At 51.4% G+C, this 12,928-nt stretch overlaps 3 long non-coding RNA genes across 3 annotated transcripts; 1 reads left to right on the top strand and 2 right to left on the bottom strand.

Annotated features, from left to right (window-relative positions):
* Positions 1 to 3,891: 3,891 nt before the first annotated feature.
* Positions 3,892 to 5,291, top strand: LOC123384097. The gene is made up of 2 exons (XR_006594709.1): positions 3,892 to 4,027; positions 4,290 to 5,291. It is a non-coding gene; the product is annotated as an uncharacterized LOC123384097 (long non-coding RNA).
* Positions 4,453 to 6,785, bottom strand: LOC109497704. Its single transcript, XR_002154097.3, has 2 exons — positions 5,296 to 6,785; positions 4,453 to 4,984 (listed from the first exon to the last, which is right to left on the bottom strand). It is a non-coding gene; the product is annotated as an uncharacterized LOC109497704 (long non-coding RNA).
* Positions 6,786 to 8,349: 1,564 nt separating this feature from the next.
* LOC109497702 lies at positions 8,350 to 12,270 on the bottom strand. The gene is made up of 2 exons (XR_002154094.3): positions 11,616 to 12,270; positions 8,350 to 8,912 (listed from the first exon to the last, which is right to left on the bottom strand). It is a non-coding gene; the product is annotated as an uncharacterized LOC109497702 (long non-coding RNA).
* Between the last annotated feature and the right edge of the window lie 658 nt (positions 12,271 to 12,928).

The raw sequence follows: 12,928 nt of genomic DNA, 5'->3' as shown, positions 1-12,928 counted from the left end.
GCTATCAAAACCAAAAAAACAAAAACAAAACAGAACAGTAGAACAGATCAATGAAACCAGAAGCTGGTTCTTTGAAAGAATTAACAAAATTGATAAACCACTAGCCAGTTTGATCAAGAAGAAAAAGGAAAGGACCCAAATAAATAAAATCAAGAATGAAAGAGGAGAGATCACAACCAACACAGCAGAAATTAAAACAATAACAAGAGACTATTATGAGCAATTATACACCAATAAAATGGGCAATCTGGAAGAAATGGACAAATTCCTAGAGACATATACACTACCAAAACTGAAACGGGAAGAAATAGAAAATTTGAACAGACCCATAACCACTAAAGAAATCGAATTAGTAATCAAAAATCTCCCCAAAAACAAGAGTCCAGGGCCAGATGGCTTTTAACACCTATTCTCTTGAAGCTGTTCCAAAAAACATAAATGAAAGGAAAACTTCCAAATTCTATGAAGCCAGCATTACCTTGATTCCAAAACCAGACAAAGACCCCACTAAAAAGGAGAACTACAGACCAATTTCCCTGATGAATATGGATGCAAAAGTCCTCAACAAGATATTAGCCAACCGGATCCAACAATACATTTAAAAAAATTCACCATGACCAAGTGGGATTTATACCTGGGATAAAGGGCTGGTTCAATATCTGCAAAACAATCAATGTGATTCATCACATCAATAAAAGAAAGGACAAGAACCATATCGTCTTCTCAATAGCTGCAGAGAAAGCATTTGACAAAATACAGCATCCTTTCTTGATAAAAACCCTCAAGAAAGTAGGGATAGAAGATCATACTTCAAGATCATAAAAGCCATATATGAAAGTCCCAACGCTAATATCATCCTCAATGGAGAAAAACTGAGAGCTTTCCCCCTAAGGTCAGGAACAAGACAGGGATGGCCACTCTCACCACTGTTATTCAACATAGTATTGGAAGTCTTAGCCTCAGCAATCAGACAACACAAAGAAATAAAAGGCATCCAAATCCGCTAGGAGGAGGTCAAACATTCATTCTTTGCAGATGACATGATACTTTATATGGAAAACCCAAAAGATTCCACCAAAAAAAACCTGCTAGAACTGATATATGAAGTCAGCAAAGTTGCAGGATATAAGATCAATGCACAGAAATCAGTTGCATTCCTATACACCAACAATGAAGCAACAGAAAGAGAAATCAAGGAATTGATCCCATGTACAATTGCACCAAAAACCATAAAATACCTAGGAATAAATCTAACCAAAGAGATGAAAAATCTACACACTGAAAACTATAGAAAGCTTATGAAAGAAACTGAAAAAGACACACAAAAAAATGGGAAAAGATTCTATGCTCCTGGATAGGAAGAACAAATATTGTTAAAATGTTAATATTACCCAAAGCAATCTACATATTCAGTGCAATCCCTATCAAAACAACACCAGCATTCTTCATAGAGCTAGAACAAACAATCCTAAAATTTCTATGGAACCAGAAAGGACCCCAAATAAAAAAAGCAATCTTGAAAAAGAAAACCAAAGCAGGAAGCATCACAATCCCGGACTTCAAGCTGTATTACAAAGCTGTAATCACCAATACAGTATGGTACTGGCACAAAAACAGACACTCAGCTCAATGGAACAGAACAGAGAACCCAGAAATGGACCCACAAACATATGGCCAACTCATCTTTGACAAAGCAGGAAAGAATATCCAGTGGAATAAAGACAGTCTCTTCAGCAAGTAGTGCTGGGAAAACTAGACAGTGACATGCAGAAGAATGAACCTGGACCACTTTCTTACACCACACACTAAAATAAACTCAAAATGGATGAAAGACCCAAATGTAAGACAGGAAGCCATCAGAATCCTCAAGGAGAAAGCAGGCAAAAACCTCTCTGATGTTGGCCACAGCAACTTCTTACTCAACACATCTCTGGAGGCAAGGGAAACTAAAGCAAAAATGAGCTATTGGGACCTCATCAAAATAAAAAGCTTCTGCACAGCGAAGGAAACAATCAGCAAAACTAAAAAGCAACCAACAGAATGGGAGAAGATATTTGCAAATGGCATATCAGATAAGGGGTTAGTATCCAAAATCTATAAAGAACTTACCAAACTCAACACCCAAAAACCAAATAATCCAATGAGGAAATGGGCGAAAGACATGAATAGACACTTCTCCAAGGAAGACATCCAGGCGGCCAACCGACACATGAAAAAATGCTCCACATCACTCACCATCATGGAAATACAAATTAAGACCACAATGAGATACCACCTCACACCTCAGAATGGCTAACATTAATAGCTCAGGAAACAACAGATGGCGGTGAGGATGCGGAGAGGGAGGATCTCTTTTGTGCTGCTGGTGGGAATGCAAACTGGTGCAGCCACTCTGGAAAACAGTATGGAGGCTCCTCAAAAAAGTAAAAATAGAACGACCCTACAACCCAGCAATTGCACTACTAGGCATTTATCCACAGGATACAGGTGTGATGTTTCGAAGGGACACAGGCACCCCCTTGTTTCTAGCAGCACTATCGACAAGAGCCAAAGTATGGAAAGAGCCCAAATGTCCATCGATGGATGAATGGATAAAGAAGATGTGAGATATATATACAATGGAGTATCACTCGGCAATCAAAAAGAATGAAATCTTGCCATTTGCAACCAGGTGGATGGAACTAGAGGGTATTATGCTAAATGAAATTAGAGAAAGACAAACATCATATGACTTCACTCATATAAGGACTTTTAAAACACAGGACATATGAACACAAGGAAAGAAAAGCAAAAATAATATAACAACAGGGAGGGAACAAAACATAAGAGACTTTTAATTTTTTTTTTCCAACGTTTATTTATTTTTGGGACAGAGAGAGACAGAGCATGAACAGGGGAGGGGCAGAGAGAGAGGGAGACACAGAATCGGAAGCAGGCTCCAGGCTCCGAGCCATCAGCCCAGAGCCCGACGCGGGGCTCGAACTCACGGACCGCGAGATCGTGACCTGGCTGAAGTCGGATGTTTAACCGACTGCGCCACCCAGGCGCCCCATAAGAGACTTTTAAATACGGAGAACAAACAGAGGGTTAGTGGAGGGGTTGTGGGAGGGGGGATGGGCTAAAGGGGTAAGGGGCATTAAGGAATCTCCTCCCCAAATCATTGTCGCACTATGTGCTAACTAACTTGGATGTAAATTTAAAAAATAAATAAAAATTTTAAAAAAAAAGTCAAAGTCTGATCTGGTCCAGAGAGCAGAGACAGCCCCGGGGGACTTACAAACCTGCCCGCAAGTACCGAGCGGAGTTGTGGGACACACCACGGGGGCTGGTGGCATTAAGGGAGAGAAGTCCCCTCAAAGGAGATGGGATCCCGGTTGTATCACAAAGGGGAGGCATTTGACTCGACAGAGGGGAAGACGTGGGACGCCCAGCTGGTGGATAGCTTGTCTCCCATGCCCCCCGTTCATGCACTGTGCTCACGATAATGGTCTTTCTTACAGAAGAATATGCTCGTGGCCTCCGCTGGCTACAGGGTAAAATCTCAACACCTCCACATGCCGGGCCCGGTCTCCTCACTCCCTCCCTCCCTCGTGCCGAGTCACTGCCAGTCTCTGGCTACAGGGCTCACTTCCCTTTGCACAATCTCTGTGACCTTGCCTGTTCATACGAGTCCGTCTGGGAAACTCCTACGTCCTTAAAAGTCCCTAAAGCTTCAAGTCTATGTGACCCCCTCCCAGTGATCCTTCCAAGGCCGAGGAGGTTCCTCCCTCCACCCTGCTCTCTGGAGTGCACACCTGTCTCTTTGTGACGTCATAAGCTGCCTTGTCAGGAGAGCTCCGGGGAAGCCGACTCAGATGGTGATTAGCACACAGGGGTTTCTGGGGGTGCACGGGTGGGGAAGGGCAGGGAGGGAGGGCAGGCATGGAGCCAAAGGAGACGTTGGGCTGGGGTGCAGTCTGAACAGAGGCCTCGGCTGACCCTGGGTGAGGGTCTGAGGCAGGGACAAGGCATTGGAGGAGGAGCAAGGGTGAGACAGGAGGTCCAGGAAGCAGGGGTGGCCTTTGGGGGGGGGGGGCTCTCTGCAGCACAGGCATCCCTGTGGGGGCTTCAGCCTAGGGTTGACTGTCACTGGGGGCGATGCAGGCGGCACAACCCTGGGGGCATGTCCCGACACTCACCCATCACTCGTCAAAATAGCAATAAAAAATGGCATCTAACAAACAAATTTTCATCGCCTTGAATGAAATAGCCTACTATTAAAGGATCTCCTCATCTCCCATTATCTTTAGGAAAACAGAACGTTCCTCTGCCACGCTGGGTGTCCCCCGGGGCTGGCGATGAGTTCTGCAGACCTCTAATCTCCAAACGCCGAGCTGCCCACAGGCCCCCCCCCCCCCCCCGCTTTGGAGCCTGCGGGCAGCGAACAGTCAAATCTATTCGGACCTCCAAGGGTAAGACTGCGCCACCCAGGGGCACAAATCAGGCATCACTGCATCTATTTCAAAAGCCACAGCTCCGAGCCTAAGATGCACGCATGACGTACGAGTCCCAAGAACACCTCCCAGCAAGTTTGCTGGGTTTCGTATTTCGAACCTGGTGCAGGTTGCATGTTCCTGCAAACAGCTGCAGTTCGAGCTGCTGGTCAATCTCAGCCTCGCGTGAAGGCAGAGCGACAGAGACGGGGTGGGACCCGGGAGCAATACCTCGTCGTGGGCACCCTGCAGAGCGTAAGCGTGCAGACACGGAGGCTGCAAAGCAATGAATGCCTCTGTGAGGTGAGGGGCTGGGCCCGGCAGCTGGGGGAGTCCCGCCGTCGTCAGCATTCGATGGTCTGTCTGCTGTTCCACCTGCCACGCTTGGCTTCCGGCACGCTGTGCCTGTCACGTGGCCCGGAGGCAGTCCCCTTGGAGTCCCCAGATGCTGGCTCTCCCACCTCTGTTCTTGTGTGACACAGAGGTGCGGCTATGCGCGGGGGAGCCCAGGGCTGTGGGGAGAAATCAGAAATGCGGCCGAGAGGGAGCGCGTCCGGGAAGAGCCACGGTTCGCCCCTCGCCAGGCCATCCTACACCGGTCGGACTCTTCCTCCGGGGTTTGGAAAAACCGAGCAGCCACAAGAGGCTCCCAGGTGTCCCATCTGCCGCCTTTCCTCCCGGGGGGAATCTCAGGAAGGTCTGGTGGCCGCAGCCGTGACCTCCATCACCACGCGCCCACGAGTGTGAACGGTCACAGCTGTGGCCCCCGCACACACCAGGCTTCACCGCAGCATCCCCTCCCCGTCCCCATCCCAACACTTACCAACAACCAGGAGGCGTTGGGGGAGTGTTTAAAAACCATGATCACCCGTTAAAGCCTGTAAGGCACAGAAGACCTTCACGCGACCCTTGTCATCACAAACCAACACGTTCTCAGGGTCCCGGGCGTCATCAGTGAATAAGATGCTGCTTAAGTGACATTTCTAGATGACCCGGTCAGGCCGGCCTGTTCATCGACCGACGCCTTATGGTAGCCACGTTAACCTCAAAAGCTTTCCCAAATTTACGCCGTGTCTTCACGCCTTCTTCGGCCGGGAGCCGCGAGCGCGCTCCTGCCCATCCCTGGGAACCATCCCTGTGCCTACGGACCGCGGTGCTGAGCTGGCTTCCTCCTCTGTATTGGCAAGGTCATGGCCACAGCTGGAAGGCAGCCCTCTCGTCCCTTCCGATGTGTGGCCTCCCGTGTGCTAAGAGGCCAGGGCCGGGCAGTTTGTGCCTGAGACACGCCGGCCCTCCTGGGTTCAGGGCCCACTTCCCAGGCGCGCGCCACACGGCTGGGGCTTCGGGTACGGGAGCAGCAGGGAGGAGCAGGGGCCGCGGACGCAGCCTCTGCACTTGCCTCTGGGTTCTTGTTTCCAAGGAGCTAGAGGGTCTTACAGGCACACGCGCTCTGAAGGCAGACAGTTTGCCCTGCCACCTAAATCCTGCTCGGTTCTTTACCGCCCCAAGCGGTGACGAGACTTGCAAGCACACGGAACTCCTGATTTCAACTCAGAACCGACCTCAACTGGGCGTGGGTGCCGCGCGGTCCGGCGGTAACTGCTCCGCACACGCAGCCAAGCAGGCGGGCGACGGTGCGGGGCGCCCTCTGGTGTCCTCCTCTGGGATAGCCGGCCCGCAAATCCCTTCAAGGGCCAGCCCCACCGTGAGCCCTGATGGGGCCAGGAACCGCGCACTGTGACAGGTGCGGCTCCCCTCCCTGGAATCTAAGGAGTCGGAGAACCAAGGGAGGAGGGAGAGCAAAGCGCTCATTCCCAGCATGGGCCCATCCCGGTCCTTTTGCGTCCCTGCATCCCTGCCACCTTTCCCCTCCCAGCATCCCGGAGAGCCCCATTTACATCCTCTGATTTGGAGACCAGGAAACTGAGGGTCAAAGAGGTGAAGAAATACACAGAGGCTCACACAATTAATAAATAGGACCCAGGATTAAAACCCTGGCCTCCAGATTCTCGGGCCAGGGCTTATAAACATCATTATGTACTAATGAGTGGAGGAGACAGGATGGAAGTCGTTAGGGGTTGACCCAAAAGTAAGATCCCAGTGGTTTGGAGACGCAGAATGTGCCGGAGCAGGCACTGGACCTCGCAGGGTGCTCACTAACCAAAGGAAAGGAACACACCACCTCATAAGCACTGCCAAAGTATTAGATGATGTCGTGCACGAGGAAGGCATTCCATACAGTGGAATTACTGGTCATATTTCTGTTTTCACTAGTGAAATAGATGGTTTTAAGATTGTTTTTAATATTTTATTTATTTTTGAGAGAGACGGAGACAGAGTGTGAGCAGGGGAGGGGCAGAGAGAGAGGGAGACACAGAATCCGAAGCAGCTCCAGGCTCCGAGCTGTCAGCACAGAGCCCGACGCGGGGCTCGAACCCTTGAACTGTGAGATCATAACCTGAGCCAAAGTCAGATACTCAGCCAACTGAGCCACCCGAGTGCCCCGTGATGGTTTTAATGTTAAATTATAAACCGAAGATTAATCTACCCAATCAACTGATAGTTCAGACAATTCCACAACCCCCCCCACACACACACACACACACACATACACCGCACACGTGTCTTCTAAGAAACGACCCCAAACCACTAGCGAGTATGGTTGCCAGAGTTAGCAAATAAAAATACAGGACATCCAGGCAAGTTTGAATTTCACATAAAAATGAATAATGTTTAGCATAAGTATGTCCCAGGTAATGTTTGCAATGTGTCATAAATACTGCACGGGACATACTTACGCTTAAAAATTATTTGCTATTTAACAGAAATTTCTGCTTAACTTGACATCCTGTATTTTATCTGGCAGCCCTATTTGAGAGCTGGCTGGGGCGGGGGATGTGAGGCAGAGAGATGGGTGGGGGTCCCAGAACGCAGGAGGTATGCAGAAAAAGAGGCAAGAGGAAACATCAACACACACATACCTCGGGGCCAGCCTGGTTCGTGAGTGAAACAGCTATACGGACAAATGAAGTTATGCCGGGGAAATTACTCCTATGGGCTCCCTTCTGAGCAATAGTCTTTCATATGTGACTACCATATTTTCAGTGGAGGTGGGAAGAAATGACTTTTCTATTCATAAATATTTTATACCTCTTTATATTCAAAATAAGGCATTCATTAAAGGCCCTGAATGGCATATCCTATTTTGCCCCATTTGGAATTGGTGGTGATGAAATTGTTATGGATCTACTTTTGCATCAATGGGGCTAAAAACGTACACCTCGTTCGTCATGTCGGACATGGAGAAAACTGGTACCGTGTTTCTGGGTTATTCAAATGTTGTCTAAATACGTATGACCGATCAGTGCCTCAGGCAGCTTCCTGGCAAACCCAGCCCTGAACCCAGATGTGAACGGCACCTCGTTCGGGCAGCATGGCTCCCATCTTTGCTGGGCAAGGTGTTGAAGAATATAAACATGGCACCCGGCTGGAGCTGGCTTTCCAGTTTCTCTGCCGCCGTGTCTCCACCCACTTTCCTCTCTGTCACCTTCCCTAATTTAAAAACAAGTGGGAGGGGCACCTGGGTGGCAGTCAGTTAAGCATCCAACTTCGCCTCAGGTCATGATCTCGCGGTCTGTGGGTTCGAGCCCCGCGTCGGGCTCTGTGCTAACAGCTTGGAGCCTGGAGCTGCTTTGGATTCTGTGTCCCCCTCTCTCTCTGCCCCCACCCCCACACTTGCTCGCTCGCTCTCTCTCTCTCTCTCAAAAATAAATAAATAAATATAAAATAAAATAAAATAAAATAATAGGTGGGAGTTCCCAACTTTCATGCAGGGAAGAATATGAGATCTCCCCCTCGCCACAAAATCATCAAAATCTCAACAAGATGCCAGGCCCCCCACCAGTATTGGAGAGGAGGGCTGGAATTATTTTATTTGAATAGTCGGGGGGGGAGGGGAACCAACAAAAACAAACAAAATGCTAATCCTCAGGGCTTTGGGGGGACAGAAAATAAAATCGACACTGTTGATGAAGTATCCGCCGGTCAGCAAGTACCATTCCGCGCCTCCGTTTCCAAGTGGAGAGCAGGGCAGGGCGATAGCGATCGACGGAGTTTGGGGGAATCGGAGGCACTGATTCACGGAAGCATTAGAACCTGGCCTGGCGTTGTCTGCACTTCAGCCGGCCAGCGTCATTACCGTCATGTCACGTGTGCTGGAGGACACCCCGGGCAAGATGCTTGCTCGAAGGCCCCCCTCTTCCAAGCTGGCTGGCCAAAGACCGAGCGGAGGTCAATTCAGGGAGAAAGGTCACGGCCGATGCGCGTCACGGGCCGCTGTGACAGAGATGTGGTTTGGCGGGCGCTGGCCCTTCCGAGGACTTCGAACACGAACACTGTACTAGTTTGCTAGGTCTGTCGACAAAGTACTCAGGCCGGCAGCTGAAGGAGGAAACGTCCCACGTCACGGATCCGGGTGTGGACGGGGCCGGCTCCCTCCGCGGGCGGCCAACCCGCAGCGCCCCTCGTCCCCAGGTGCGCGGAAGGGCCACCCGCCCTCGTCTTCGCGAGGCGCTCCCCTCCCCGCCGTGTGCGTGTCCTGAGCGGGCCCCCCCTGCTCATCGGGACACGGTCGCATCGGAGCGCGGCCCATCTCGCTCTGGGCCTGACTAAGCACATCTGCCAGTGACACGCGAACCCGATTTCCAAATAAAGTCACATTCCGAAGGACGGGTGTTCGGGCCCCCCTACACGTGAATTGGGGGGACACAATGTAGCCCCTAACGGATGCTTTTACAGGCCACCGCACCCCTCCTCCCAGACGCCCACCGCTCACACCCTTCGACCCCCCAGGCGCTGCCATTTGCAGCCCCACCACGCACGTGGGGTGGGGTGGGGTGGGGGTGCCTGTGGCCCTGCACACAGGGGCCTGCTGCGTTCACACCCTCCTCCCTCGCCCGCTTGATGATGCGCCAGTCAGCCCCTCGGTTCCCCCGTCTACACGAGAAGGAGAGCGAGAGCGCGAGGCCCTGGGTGGATCCGAGAACGAGGCGCTCACCCGCCCCCGGCCCGCGAATCGGCGGGCGCGGTGCCTGGTGCGCCTCACACCCGCTTGGCGCAGGCCTGTCCCCCACTTGTCAAGAGGACAAATGGACGTGTGTGGACCTGGTTCACTGCGAATGCTGGGTTAAGTGTCACCCACGACTATCGCTGCCGCTGTTGTTGGCTCTCACAAAGGAGAGTTCAACACCATTGCAAGTCTCGGCGTGTAATGCAGCAAGGAGGGGTGGGGGGGGGGGGCTGCAAGAAAGGTCAGGCAGGCGGAATCCTCAGACAGCAGAAGGCTGAGCTCAGAGAGGTGCCATAACCAGCCCTGGGCGTCCAGCAGCCCAGGCAGGATCACGCTGAAGACAAAGGCGTCTGAGGACGTCAGGATGCTAGAAGCCATGGTCAGTTGCCACTGTTTAAACGGCATGCCCGAGGGGCGCCTAGGTGGCTCAGTCGGTTAAGCGGCCGACTTCGGCTCAGGTCATGATCTCGCAGTTCATGGGTTCAAGCCCCGCATCAGGCTCTGTGCTGATGGCTCAGAGCCTGGAGCCTGTTTCAGATTCTGTGTCTCCCTCTCTCTGACCCTCCCCCGTTCATGCTCTGTCTCTCTCTGTCTCAAAAATAAATGAACGTAAAAAAAAATTTTTTTTAAATAAAATAAATAAACGGCATGCCTGAGCAAATTAAGATTAAGACGGACATCTTCAGGAGTCTGTGCTTTAGGTACAAAAGACCACAGATGCTGACAGCCCACAATCCAGAATGGTCCTGATCTGTGAGGGATGACGCATCCAAGACCACCTGCCCCTTTTTCCAGGGCCAGGAACTGCCCCGCGTCCAGGCTCCTGAGCCTTTACGGCCTGCACAAGCTGGCAGTGTCCCCGCTCACGTCTCCAGCGGTCGCCGGCCGCCGTCCAGGAGGCCAGCACGTCCACGCAGAGCCAGCTGGCCACCACGGCCCCCAGGTGCCCCGTCAGCGGCAGCCAGAGGGTGACACGGGTGAGGGCGGTGGGGGACGGGGATCCAGCCTGCTCACGGCCATTGTCTTTCTCCACACGCTCTCTAAGCTCTCTAGTCAAAGATGACCAGTTGGGCTCAAAGGGCGAGCCCACCAAGTCCCCTAGTGCCCGAGATGCGGGGACCCGAGCCTGCTGGTTTACGCTGGCCTCAGACGTCCCACGAATTCCCGCATCTGCCTGGGGCAACAAGCTATTCTCACAAGGGCTTCCTTACTTCCTCATCGTTGGGATTTATTTGCTTCATTTTTCTTGTTAGGAAACATTTAAAAAACTAATCTCCAATCTGGGGCTGCTGTTAAATTAAAAGCTCCTCCTCATTTATTAATGGCATCGTCCGTCACTTCGATCATATGCCACAACCACCATCGCCCCCACACGGCAGCACATGTGAGCACACGTCCTGGTGACTCCAAGTCCTTCCTTCGCTGTCTCCCCTTCCCGGTGAAACACTCGATTTTCCAGGGCACCTGGGTGGCTCAGTCAGTCGAGCATCTGATTCTTGATTGTGGTTCAGGTCATGATCCCAGGGTCATGGGATTGAGCCCCACATTGGGGAGAGATTCATATTCTCTCTCTCTCTCTCTCTCTCTCTCTCTCTCTCTCTCTCTCTCTCTCAAATAAAAAATTTACAAACTCGATTTTCGGGGCACCTGGGGAGCTCCAGAGGTTAAGTTTCTGACTTTGACTCAGGTGATGATCTCACGGTTCATGGGTTCGAGTCCCATGTTGGGCTCTGTGTTGACAGCTAAGAGCCTGGAGCCTGCTTGGGATTCTGTGTCTCTCTGTCTCTCTCTCTCTCTCTCTGCCCCTCCCCCTCCCAAAATAAATAAACATTAAAAAAATTTTTTTAATAAAATAAAAACTTGATTTTCCATCCGCCCGGCAAACCATTGTCTCCGTTATATCTGGGGGGCTTGAAGGGGCCGCTTGATAAATGCTAGCATTAAAAACTGGTGGAGTGGGCAGTGCTCTTACATGGTGACCCAGGCTGCCCGGGCTCCAAGCTCACGGGGGCCTGTGTGGCCCCCTCCCACTGGCCCATCGGCGATGCCATCCAGCCCCCATCAGCGCAGCTTACCAAATGCAGCGAGTGGTGGAGGCCACGGGCACCAGTGAAGCCATCCCCTCCTCGGCCCCTTCCTTGGCTCTGCCGGCAGTGAGCTCCCGGCCAGACGTGTGCCAAGAAATGCTTGGTACTTTGGCATCAGACACCCACAAATGTTAGCTGAAAAATTAATTAGATGGTACTTAATATGAGAACAATCAATGGTTTTATCAGCCAACAGCCACCAAGAGTATCCCCTAAAATTAGAACAGCAAACAGATTTTCTCTCTGGTGCCAGCCCCGAACAACTGTGTTCATGGACTCTTCCAGAAGATTCTGAGACTGCATTTAGGAATGGAGGAAAGACCACTGCAGCAGTTGCCCGGGACACCCGGGCTGGAGAGAGAGGGTGGGTAGTTCAGGCGTGTCCAGGAGAGAACAGACTGAACAGGACATACACACGTGTTGGGGGGGGGGGGGGGACAGGGGCCAGACTTATTTTAGGAACTGGCAGGTGTGGAGCCCGTGGGGCTGGCCGGCAGTCTCAAAACCCAGAGAAACTTGGTGCTGCAGTGTTGAATCTGAAATACATATGGCGGCAGGATGCAGGCTGGAAACGCGGGCAGGAGTTCTTAAGGCAGGATTTCTTCTTTAGGAACCTCTCAGTCTTTTCTTTTTTTTTTTTTTAATTTTTTTTTTCAACGTTTATTATTTATTTTTGGGACAGAGAGAGACAGAGCATGAACGGGCGAGGGGCAGAGAGAGAGGGAGACACAGAATCGGAAACAGGCTCCAGGCTCTGAGCCATCAGCCCAGAGCCTGATGCGGGGCTCGAACTCACGGACCGTGACATCGTGACCTGGCTGAAGTCGGAAGCTTAACCGACTGCGCCACCCAGGCGCCCCCCTCTCAGTCTTTTCTTAAAGCCACCGGCTGATCCGATGAGGCCCACCCTCATTATGGAGGGTAATCTCCTCCACTTAAATTGTACAGACCTATACATACAGAGAAAAACTGGTGGCTGCCAGACGGGAGATGTGGGGGGATGGGCAAGATGGGGGAGGGGACGGGGAGGCACGGGCTCCCAGCTGTGGAATGAATGGGTCACGGGCACAGCAGTCACAACACAGAGAATACAGTCGATGGCGTCGTATCGACCGTGTGGAATCACCGTGTCGTACGTCTGAGACGAACGTAACTGTGTGCCAGCTATAGTCACATTTAAACATTTTTTTAAATAAACAAATAAATGGAAAACCCAAAGTCACTGATGTTGTAAACGCTAATCGCATCTACCAAACAGCTTCCAGATAGCATCTAGACGCGTGCCTGGCCAACGGCTGGGC

Source organism: Felis catus, chromosome A2, assembly GCF_018350175.1.
Source record: "Felis catus isolate Fca126 chromosome A2, F.catus_Fca126_mat1.0, whole genome shotgun sequence".
In the NCBI taxonomy this organism is placed as follows: domain Eukaryota; kingdom Metazoa; phylum Chordata; class Mammalia; order Carnivora; family Felidae; genus Felis; species Felis catus.
Note: the sequence above shows the minus strand (reverse complement) of the source record. Positions and strands in the feature narration are given on the sequence as shown.